Raw genomic sequence first — 12,397 nt, forward strand, 5'->3', positions numbered from 1 at the left:
TAAATTTCCTAATGAATCAATGGGTGTTTGAACATAATAAGGATCAAAAGGAGCAGTAAAATGAGGAGTATGAGGATAAAGATAAAGTCAAGTTCCAAAATGGAATGGAGTTATGGGTTTTTCTTCCTTGGGTTCCTCTTCCATCGAAATCAAACTAGGTGGAAGGATTTCACCGTCAGGTCTATAATAGATTTCTGGTATTTGCTCCTGAGGTAAAGAGGAAGTCTCGACAGTTACAGATGTCTAAGGATGAATCGGTGGATCTTCTTCCGGGATGGTAACGACTTCTGATTGTTCAACTTCAAGATCCAAGTGTTCTGGTAAAAGAACAATAAGTTCAGGTTGGGCTTCTTGAACAAATTCTAGTTCAGAAGTAACTTCTGATTGAACGGTGATAGGTTCAGGATCAACTTCTGGTTGAACAGATTTAGGTTCAGAAGTAATTTCTTGTTGAACAACTTTGGGTTGAGAATCAACTTCTTTTTGGACAACTTGGGTTACTGTTTCACTAGGTTCACTTCTAGTGTCCTCAGGTAATTGTGGAGATTCCACTTTAGTAATAGATGTACCAGTAATTGTAGGAGTAACTGGGGTCACAGTACTTACCGGTATAGGTGTTTCTGGTAATTCAAATGAAGAACCAAAAGTTTGTGAAGTACCAGATTCAGTAAAACGAGACCACTTTGATCGGATCGGTGTAGCTTCAGGTGATAAAGGCGGTTTACTTGCTGTCCTCCACGAATGATGGGGTGAGGGTTGATGTTCCTCCAAGATTGCTAATTGATTTTATTACAAAAAAGAAATAAACAAAAAGGGGTAAGCTAGGCAAAATGATTACCAAGCAACTGTGAACTGTAGAATACCTCCCGGAAAACTGAGAAGTACGGGTAGGAAATCTCCCCGAATGTTGTGTTCGGTGTATCACAGTGTACAAGGTGGTCGACTCGATTACCTAAGTATGGATAGAAACCTAATGTAGTCCTCCCATATTGTTGGGTCCCTATAATACTAGTGATTACCCCATTATTATTATAGTTATACCCCTTATTTATATTGTTGTGCCCCTATTACCCCCATGTTGTTATTTCTGTGCCCCATAGAATCCCTCTATTGTTATTTTTGTGGCTTTATATTATTATTGTTAGGTCGGCTGGATTATATTGTGACTCCTTAGACTCCTATATATAGAAAGGAGGTTTTGACATTTGTATCATCCAATAATTGTTCATTTATGTAATGTAAAGGAGGTTTCTCCCTCGAAGAGGCTGAATTCTAAGGCGTTGATCTATCTTTTCTATCTTTTCTTGAGCTAGTTTCATAACATTTGGTATCAGAGCTTTGGATTCTAGGGTTTCGCTGCTCCAAACAGGTCATTGTGGCATTTTCGCTATAACTTTTTTTCTGTGACGTTTCAGAAGTCACAAAAAAACCCCATTTGAGAAGAAATCGCACTGAACCTTGGGTCTGAATTTCAGAGCTTTTCGCGTGATATTTGCGGAGATATGATCTGAGGAATTTGGTCTTTTTGCAGACTCCTAAATTACATTCAAAACAGGTGACCTGGGGAAAATCGTCATAACTTTCTCTCTGGGGATTGGATTGAAATTTCGTAAGAAGGTACAGAAAGAGGACGGACTGTAGTTTCTTGTATGTGTGTTTCAGATCCAAAGGTTGAAACAGTGACTCGTGGCACGTCGTACAAGTTCGCTCTACTGAACTAGTGTAAAAGCAAGTCACTATGGGAGATTTCACATAACTCTTCCTTGGAGAATCCAATTTGGGTCAGACTTGTGGCATTGGAAAGAGGACGTAGAAGGCTACTATAGGTTACAATTTCTGAACTGGATGATCCAAAATTACAGAGATACATCAGATTCAATATCAGGTTTCTATAAAATGAAAAAAGGTGTGTAGTTTTTTTTTTTAAGTTTTGTGTAAGTTTGGTTTAACAGAATTCAAAGGGCATAGTAAAGCATTATTATCGGTACTGATGCCTTGAGGAAAGAAAATGCAAACACCTAGTAAGGAACCTGAAAGCTCTAGCATGACTCATGAAGAAGAGGAAGAAATGCTACATGATATATCAAAATTACAAGAACAAGTGCAACAAATGTCACACTCACAAAAGCTAACAGAAGCTAAGATAAATGGCGTGGAATCTAGGATAAATGGCATGGAATCTAAGATAAATGGCATGGAAGCTAAGATGGATGATTCGAAGACAGATTTGAAGAGAGACATGGCAGATTTGAAGAAGATAGACATGGAAGAATTGAAGAAGTTGCTACAAGAAAGGGTCACTAATGGTGAAAGGGTAGTAAAGGAAACTCATGATGAGAACAAAAGAAATGTTAATCATGATTCCATAGACTCTAATGTTGGATTGAAGACCCACCATATTCCAAAAATCGATATGAGGAAGTTTGATGGCAAGGATCCTGCCACATCGATATTACAGATGGAGCAGTTCTTCGATCTCAATAATGTGTAAAACACACAAAAGGTACGTATGGCAACTGTATATTTGGAACCAAATCAGTTTGTATGGTATCAACGGCTTTGCTCTCGTAAACAATTTATCACGTGGGTAATTTTTACGGAAGAATTGATAGCACATTATGAAGATACAAAAAGCAACACTTTTTTTAGCCAATTGATAAGTCTCAAACAAAAGGGTTCAGTAATGGAGCACATTGAGGAGTTCCAAAAATTGAACATAAGGGTAAAAGATATTCCAGAGGAGCATAGGATTGATGTGTTCATAGGGTCTTTAAAGGATAATATCCAACATGATGTTCGCCTTTGGGAACCTGATTCATTAGAGAAGGTATTCATGTTAGCAAGAAAAATGGAAAGCAAAATTATGGCAACCAGGAAGCATACCACTCACAACTATAAAGACGGAAGTGTTGTTGCCCCTAGTATTCCACAACCTATAAGGTTGACACCACAAAAATTGGAAGAAAAAAGAGAAAAAGGGCTTTGTTATAGTTGTGATAGCTGTTATAGACATTTTTGTTCCTTACAGCATTGAGCATGAAATGTCCATAATCCAAGGGATCCAAAGTCCCTAAGCATGTTGTTCCTACCCCTAGAGGAACAAGGCTAACAAACCACAGCAATTCACAGAAGTTCTCCACCAGAAACTGCTCAAAAGCAAGTCAATTTTAGGATCAATTCAGAGGCTCCACTAGCTGTCTGCGCTGAAATGCAGAAGTTACATTGGCTAGGTGCACTGCAATGCAGGTAGAAGCACTACCAGGGTGCGCTGAGCGGGAAGTGACAAATGGCAAGTTCATTCAACGAGGTGGAAAGACCCTGGAAGCTTCCAGAATCTTCTCCAATGACACTTGCCTCAAGGAATTCGACTAGTGATGAGTAAGAGGCTCTTAGTCTCCAAGTGGAAGCAAGAACTGACAGAGGGAGAGGACACTAGTCAGATCTCAAGCTGACTCATCCTCTCTCCAAACATCTATATATGGATCTCTCCTCCATGAGATCTAGAGGCTGGAATTTTGTTATTGCAAAGAATTGTTGTTGGTTTGAGATTGGAATCATTGGGTGCTTAATGCTTTGAAGGGAGGTGAAGATAGGAATTTCATTTGCTGGGAAGGAGATGCTGGATTGGAGCCCTCTTGGTTGTATCTCCTCCTGAACCTTGTTATTCATCAATAAAGCTATCTTGGTTTCTCCTATGTACTGATGTATCTTTGATGTATGATTGCATTAGTATGTTTAGTTTATTTCTAATCCTGAACTAGTTATGAATATGAATCTATGTCTTTGTGTAGTGTTCTCTTCTTGTGATCTTGCAGGAACCTGTTGAAGCTGGGCGAGCAAGAAGGCAAGTAGCTGGGAACTCTCAAAGAGAAGAGAAGCCAGATCGAGGGACAAACGGAAGACACCGGTTAGTCCATCTATCTCTCTTCATTCTTAATTCATAAAGGAAGAATACTAGAATAGCTGTTTCTGTTTGTTGCTAAGGAACTGTCACACCTTAGGTGGATAGGATCGTCCTGCATAGGAATTTTTCCCCACAACAAATTGGCGACTCCGCTGGGGAGAGTATCTTGTTAGTTTATTTGTGTTTCTATTGTTGTTCTTCTCATAAACTCAAGAGTGCGAATCGAAATGCATTTGCCGTTTTCAAATGCAAAGTAGAGATCTGTTACTCTAGTCCATTCACTGGGCTTGTTTTTATGATCTGAACAAACTGATCCACAAGTGCTCTAACAGCCCTTTGTGATAGATCTTAGTCCTCCCTCAAAGCATCCCTTTGATTGTACCTTGCTTGTTGCTTTGATTTGGCCTGAAACCGTAGATTAATCAGCAAACTGTGACCCAGAACCCAGTGAGGAACTCTCGTTTCTCCTTCAGCGCAGACCCTGTGAAGAGGTTCTGCATTTCAACACAGGTCCCGTGAAGGCTACCTGCGCTGAATGTCAAAACCTCTGTGTAGAGGGTGTGTTGATCCAGTTAGGCCTTGTGCAGCTGGGGTTCTCTGCTCTGTTTTGCCTTGTTTTGATCTCTGATTTTTGCAGCCTGTAACCAGCATAGGTACCTATCTGATAACTCCTTTTCTCTGCTTAAATTCCGCCTCCTTTTGTACAAAAAGACTGTGAGTGTTTTTATGTGTTTGTGGCGTCATTTACAGTTTTCCTTTGCAAGAGTGAAATAGTCATCCTGTAGCCCTTGATTCAGATCTATTGATTGTGATCTTAGGAGAGAATTCATTGGCTATTTACAGTTGATTATACATTTACTTTTGCTTTTGGTTTGAGTTTGTCTCTTTTAAGTGTCGAAACAAGTGTTCATTTCGAAAGTTGTAAAGTGTTGTATTCTCTTCTACCCTTTCTGATTTCGAAAAAGTAAACTTGTTTGTATTTGTCATTTAAAAGCAAATTCAAAGTTGTACAAAAAGCTTTCTTTTTAGGCATCAATATTAAGAGAGCAGAAAACAAACACCTGCATTGTGCATTTGCATCTGGATAGTTTGCATGCTTGATTTAGGAAAAGTGCATTAGAGTGTGCTGATTGATCTTTGAGAAAAGATGGTGTCTTTCTTTTCCCTTTGTAGCTAGGATTTTCATTGTTGAAAAGATATAAAAGCTTGCTTATCATCTTTAGACTGCATTTAGGAATTGTATCATACATCTCGTGGTGAACCTCAAAAGGCAAACTTCTAAAAAGATCAACCTAAAATAAATTGAATGAACTTAACAACGCTTTGTAACTTAACGCACAACATAGAGGTCTAGGCTAGAGACGTGTTCCGGCGTCGTAAAGCCTGGTGACTATCGATCTCACTGATGGTGGGTGATTCCTCCTGAGGGACGATAGCGCCAGTACGGATTGTGCTCCCACGTACCGTCGAGTATATATTGGGAGACCCCTATAGGCATAAAACCTTTATCCTTAGGAAGCCGTGTCGGCCGCCCTACTGATCACAATGCACTGAACACAGCATTCAGGAAGATCGACTGCCCGTACCTTCAAAAGTATTCTGCGGTTTTGCGAAAAGTTTGGCACACCCTCTACCTAGAACTCCATAGCAGTTCCTTTTGGCCTTTTTTAGACTCTATAACGGAAAAAGTCCATCCGAGCATTTGTCACTTCGGGCTCGTTAAAACATCGAAGGAGACTAGAGTCATCTTTAGCTTTTTCTCGACTCTTTAAAAGTGAAAAAGCAAGTTGTGTCTAAAGCGTCGTTAAAATTTATTTTAAACGGAACAATCCCCCCTTTTTTCCTGCGTTGATCTTTAGGTTGAGAAAATGGAGCACACCAACCAAGGAATTCCCCTTGGTGGAAATCCTAGTCCCTTCTCCTCTTGGGGAGATGTTGGTGCGCCCCATATGGCCACATTGTCGCTTCCAGGACTGACAATTGGCTTGCCGGTCTGGCTCTTTTCAACCAATGTCGTTCAGAACACCACTATTCCTGAACAGTCGAATCAATAGTTAGACCAGACCAGAGTTACCCACCAGCCTTCTACTTCATCTAATTCTTCCTCTCCTCCTTCCTCTTCGCTTGACGGAACTGGTAAAGCAAAAAACCAAGTTCCTAAGGAGAAGAAGGAAAAGAAGAATAAAGAGAAGAAGAAGAAGGAGCCAAAAGCGACTGGGGGCAAACAAGTGTCATCTGACAAAAATCCACACACAGCACTGACTAGGCCTAAATCGCCATGTGTCATATGCAAGGGAGACCACTTCCACAGAGATTGTCCCTGCATCCCTCGGATACTAAGGGACTGGTCTCCCCATTTGCACAATTCGGTGGCGTCAACCTCTGATAGCCATGTTGACAACACACCGTCAACTAGTGAAAGTGAAGCCACAGGACAGAGAGGGAAAGCTAGATTTCCCTGTAAACTGTGTGAAGGCGACCACGCCATCCACCGTTGTCCCTTCTTAGACGAGGCTAAAAGAGTTTTGGAAGATCGCCCGGTTTTACCAGTGCAACTTCCTCCTGGATATCAAAAACTCCTGCCAAGTCCTTCACCAGTTGAAAACCCGGCTGACCCGCTCAGGTGGTCAGCCGAAACACCTATCATTGAGGATGAACCGTCTGAATCCATCCCTGACGAAAGTCAAAAGGTTGAGGTGGCTGTTGACCCGGTTTTGCCTTCAGAGGCTCTATCTTCGAATGATACCATCACAGAGGAGAATAAAGATGACACCGTCCAAATTCTCTTCATCAACACAGACTCCGACAAACAAGGGGCCAATTTTCCCATTCCTTTATCACAGGAAGGAACTTCGTCAGAGTCATACCCGGCCATCTATTCGGTCCCACCACCAAGCAACCTAGTTGTCTCGTTCGACTGGAACCAACTAGGCAGACCCCGTTTGCCAGCAAGCGTACCATTCAGAATTATCGCTCAAATATACAGAATGGTAATGACTGGCACCATCATTGATGAGGGGGCATCTGTGAGTATCCTTTCCTCTATTGCTTGGAAAGCGCTTGGTTCACCAACGCTTTTGCCTGAAATGAGGAATCTATCAGGCTTCGATAAAGGAACCAGTCGACCTTTAGGGATCCTCCCCAATGTGCCTATCACATTGAAAGGGAAGACTGTTCAAATGAACGTGATGGTCGTTCAAGGACCCTTGGATTATAACCTACTCCTTGGACGAGACTATATATATTGCATGGGAGCCATCGTCTCCTCACTCTTTAGAGTAATGTGTTTTCCGCACGAAGGAAGAGTGGTCAAGCTTGTGGACCAGCTTTCATTTCCCGGATCACGCATCGCAAATAGTCATATACCATCCCTAAATGGTCTCTTCACGCAAGAAATGTCTCAACCCACGGTCCGTCCTCCCGATGAGCGCGAGTGATTCGGAAGGATATGACTGGAACCCAGGGGGCATGCGTCCTGGTCTGCTTCGGCAGGAAAACTTTGGGTATAGGGTAGGTTTCCACGGGAGAATATGACTAGTCTCTAACCCGCCCATGCTGGAAGAGGGTTATTCTAGAATAAGATTTTTTTGTCAAAGTTATGTGTTTGGCGCTCGTTGTCACTCACCTTTGTCTATCTCGGTAGGCATCGCCGAGGAAGTGTTTTGTTTGCTGCGCAAATGAGACAATCTTTGGTAACCTGAAAGAGGTAGGCCTCTCCCGGTTAAACAAATGTTTTTCCTGCAAATTGAGGGGTAACCTTGAAACTCTACTTTATACCTGGGGGCATGCAAACCTTTCGGAGTGCAAGCAAGGGGCGGCTATTTATTTTTTAAATTTTTAGGTCCTCCCTTTAAACCTGTAGGTCTAACCCTTTAAACTCGTAGGATTAGTCGTTTCCGAACTTGCATAACGAAAGGATTCGGGGCAAAGCTTTGTAAGGTGCAAGCTCCATAAAAAATGGCATCTTAAATGAGACTTTCTTATCATATGACTGGAATCGAGCAGTTTTAGCGCATAGTTCATGCTCGTTAAAAAATAAACATAAAATCGAGCAAGGGTTTCAATCCGCGTTTAAGCTCGTTAAAAAATGAACTACCCTCCGGTAAATAACCACCGTGAATGTAACATTATCAGCCATTAAAGCCTTGGTCGTGTTTGCACCGTCACCTCCACTTTTCCATTGGCCGATCATTCACCTCCTTTTGATTGTTTACCCATTTTGAGGAACAGCTGCGAAGAGTGATTTCACTTAGCCATCCTTGTAACACTGCCATGATTGGAAGATTTCGACCCTTACCTGGAATCAGCTGCTAACCCGTTTTATCACTCGTTCCTCAAAAGACGAGTCTTCTTTAAGCTCTTTTCATCTGACTCGTAAAATATGAAAAGATTGCTGAGTTTTGGCCTTCCAGCTCGTTAAAGCGACCGGAAGTGCTATCCCTCCTCTAGATTTTAATCTTTTTGGACCTGAGGGATTATTGCACAAAAAGATCGAGCGCTTGTTTTGTTCAGCTCGTTAAAACTAATGAAAAATCATCCCTTCTGTATTGTTTTATACTTTTTCGGACTTAAGGGATTAGATGACGAAAAAGGACTTTCGGAGTTGACTTTACGTACCTTTTCAGACTCTCTAAAAATGAAAAGGACCGAGTTATCTTTGTCGTTAGACTCGTTAAAGACATTAAATAGCGACAAACTTGTCTTTAGACGAGAACGAGTTTCACTATCGCTAGGCTCGTTAAAACATAGCGATGGGCTTGCCCGAAGGGCAAGTTATAGAACAAGCATATGTTATCCTCCTCAAGCTTGACAAAAATAAAGAGGTACTAGTCAGCAATGACTGGGGAAAAATTGGGAGAAACTCAAGAAAACTTTGATGGTAGCAAGTCGCTCTTGAACATGACACTTTTCCTCCATACCACAGTCGGGTTGGGTTGTTTCATTCACCGGTCACATCACCATGGTCTCGCCATACCATCCATATTTGGGGTTATGCTACCGATCCATCGCATAAGTGTCGCCATATGTTCAAGAGAAGTCGTTCAGAGAAGTCAACCGTGTCCCATCCACTGCCATACATTATCCTTCATCCTTTCATGACTGCCACCCTGAATCATATATCATCAGATCCTTTTCACCTCCATCAAAATCATTTGCTCCGTTCCATGTCACTGATGTGGGATTCATTAAGGCCCTCCTTTGACGAATCGCTTCTTGTCGACATCAACTCATTATCCAAGAAGTTGATCTAGGAACACCCCCTTCAGTACTTTGAAGCTTGCATGCCTCAATGGCAAGTTTCTCACTTCCGGCGACAGGTATACATCAATGACCTTCGACCGAAAGATTTTGCGTGGTGTTCGACGCCAAGTCCTTTATTCACACCACATGAATTGTACTGCAGTACCTTGAGGGTCATTATCATTATCGGTGATTCCTCTCGTGCTTGTTAACGGTTTACCTCATTGATCGGTAATCAAGCGATGTCTTTCCATGTTCGACTTCAGAACAATTCTCACATGGATCGACTTGTACTTAGAATGAAGATCGGAGGAGATTGAAGACCCCGGATCTAGTTTCATCCATCCGGGCTGCGATATATATTCAGGAAAGATAAAGACATTGACATGTACATCATTGCAGCAGATAATCATCCTACCCAAAGGATGTTAATTTCATCAAAATTATCAGTCTACCATCAGACGATTGTCTGTTCTATGTACAGAAAAATGAATTTATAAAGCTGAGCATGGGAATGCCCGCCTCAGCTAGATCATGAAAGCAGTATGAAAAATAATGTATTGTATTGTATCTTATTACAGGTCTCCTCCCAGCAATGAAAGAACTTCGGATCCTCCTAATAAAGCATTTCACTCGATAAACGGCCTCATACTTTAGGGGGCAACTGTTATAGACATTTTTGTGCCTTACAGCATTGAGCATGAAATGTCGATAATCCAAGGGATCCAAAGTCCCTAAGCATGTTGTTCCTACCCCTACAGGAACAAGGCTAACAAACCACAACAATTCACAGAAGTTCTCCACCAGAAACTGCTCAAAAGCAAGTCAATTCAGGATCAATTCAGAGGCTCCACTAGCTGTCTGCGCTGAAATGCAGAAGTTACACTGGCTAGGTGCACTGCAACGCAGGTAGAAGCACTACCAGGGTGCGCTGAGCGGGAAGTGACAAATGGCAAGTTCATTCAACGAGGTGGAAAGACCCTGGAAGCTTCCAGAATCTTCTCCAATGACACTTGCCTCAAGGAATTCGACTAGTGATGAGTAAGAGGCTCTTAGTCTTCAAGTGGAAGCAAGAACTGACAGAGGGAGAGGACACTAGTCAGATCTCAAGCTGACTCATCCTCTCTCCAAACATCTATATATGGATCTCTCCTCCATGAGATCTAGAGGCTGGAATTTTGTTATTGCAAAGAATTGCTGTTGGTTTGAGATTGGAATCATTGGGTGCTTAATGCTTTGAAGGGAGGTGAAGATAGGAATTTCATTTGCTAGGAAGAAGATGCTGGATTGGAGCCCTCTTGGTTGTATCTCCTCCTGAACCTTGTTATTCATCAATAAAGCTATCTTGGTTTCTCCTATGTATTGATGTATCTTTGATGTAGGATTGCATTAGTATGTTTAGTTTATTTCTAATCCTGAACTAGTTATGAATATGAATCTATGTCTTTGTGTAGTGTTCTCTTCTTGTGATCTTGCAGGAACCTGTTGAAGCTGGGCGAGCAAGAAGGCAAGTAGCTGGGAACTCTCAAAGAGAAGAGAAGCCGGATCGAGGGACAAACGGAAGACACCGGTTAGTCCATCTATCTCTCTTCATTCTTAATTCATAAAGGAAGAATACTAGAATAGCTGTTTCTGTTTGTTGCTAAGGCACTGTCACACCTTAGGTGGATAGGATCGTCCTGCATAGGCATTTTTCCCCACAACAATAGCAAATACACTAAAGGTCATAAGTGTGCTGAGAAGAAATTATTCTACGTAGATTGTGAAGAGGAAGAAGAAAAGGAGCAAGAAAGGTCAAAAGAAGAAGAGATACTCCAGGATCAAAGCCTAGATGAAGAACAAATAAATCCAACCATATCTTGTAATGCATTGGCCGGAATTACCACTCCTCAAACCATCAAGATAGAAGGACAAATCAAGAAGAAAAAGGTAATAGTGTTGATTGATTCAGGAAGCACCCACAATTTTATTCATTGTAGGGTAGCAAAAGAATTAAATTGCTTCCTATATCCAGCACTAGAGTGTCAAGTGATGATTGCAAATGGAGGAACAATAAATTGCTCTGGAAGGTGCCATAATATCAAGCTATCCATGGGAGAATATGTATTGACTAGCCCAATGCTTTCCATTCCAATGGGAGTTGTTGATGTTGTACTAGGAGTCCAATGGCTACAATCCTTGGGCATAATAGCTTTTAATTTTCAAGAACTTTTCATCAAATTTTCTATGGAAGGAAAGGAAGTTGAATTAAGGGGTATTGCAGGAAAACCAGGAAAGATAATAAGCTCTAATGGTATGACAAAGCTTCTAAAAAAGGAGCAAAGAGGTGTACTTGCACAATTATGTTCGCTAGATGTTTCCACATCGGAATCATCTATTTCTCCAGATCTCCAAAAAGTCCTGGACAATCATTCCAAAGTATTTGAGAATCCCAAAGGTCTCCCACCTATGCGTGATCATGATCATGCTATTCATCTGATTCCGGGAAGTGTTCCTCCAAACATCGGGCCGTACAGATATCCCTATGTCCAAAAAAGTGAAATTGAACGTATGGTTACAGAAATGCTAGAGGCTGGTATAATTCAACCAAGTCAAAGTTCTTTCTCTGCTCCAGTAGTATTGGTGCACAAGAAGGATGGATCATGGCGCATGTGTCCGGATTATAGGGAGCTCAACAAGCTCACTATTAAAGATAAGTTCCCCATTCCTGTCATTGATGAATTACTAGATGAATTGCATGGATCAATTTACTTCACCAAGTTGGATCTTCGTTCGGGATATCATCAAATCAGAATGAAGATTGAAGACATTTTGAAAACGGAATTTAGAACTCATGAGGGTCATTATGAATTTTTGGTCATGCCTTTTGGCCTTACTAATGCACCTTCAACATTTCAAGGTTTGATGAATTCAATTTTCAAACCATTCCTTAGAAAATTTGTGTTAGTATTTTTTGATGATATACTAATCTACAACAAGTCTTGGAAGGATCATGTTGAACATGTTGATAGGGTGCTGCAATTATTGGAGGAGAAACAATTATATGCAAAAAGATCCAAATGTTTCTTTGGAGTCCAGGAGGTGGAATATTTGGGTCATATTGTATCTCATGAAGGAGTTAAGGTAGACCCTAGCAAAATTAAAGCCATTAAGGAATGAAAAATCCCCACATCCATAAAGCATCTGCGAGGATTGCTTAGGTTTACAGGGTATTATCGCAAGTTTGTTAAGAATTATGGGAGAATAGCAGCA

The sequence above is a fragment of the Pinus tabuliformis genome, chromosome 9 (genome assembly GCF_031772625.1).
Source record: "Pinus tabuliformis cultivar Carrire ecotype Pingquan chromosome 9, CPIR1, whole genome shotgun sequence".
NCBI classification, from domain to species: Eukaryota; Viridiplantae; Streptophyta; class Pinopsida; order Pinales; family Pinaceae; genus Pinus; species Pinus tabuliformis.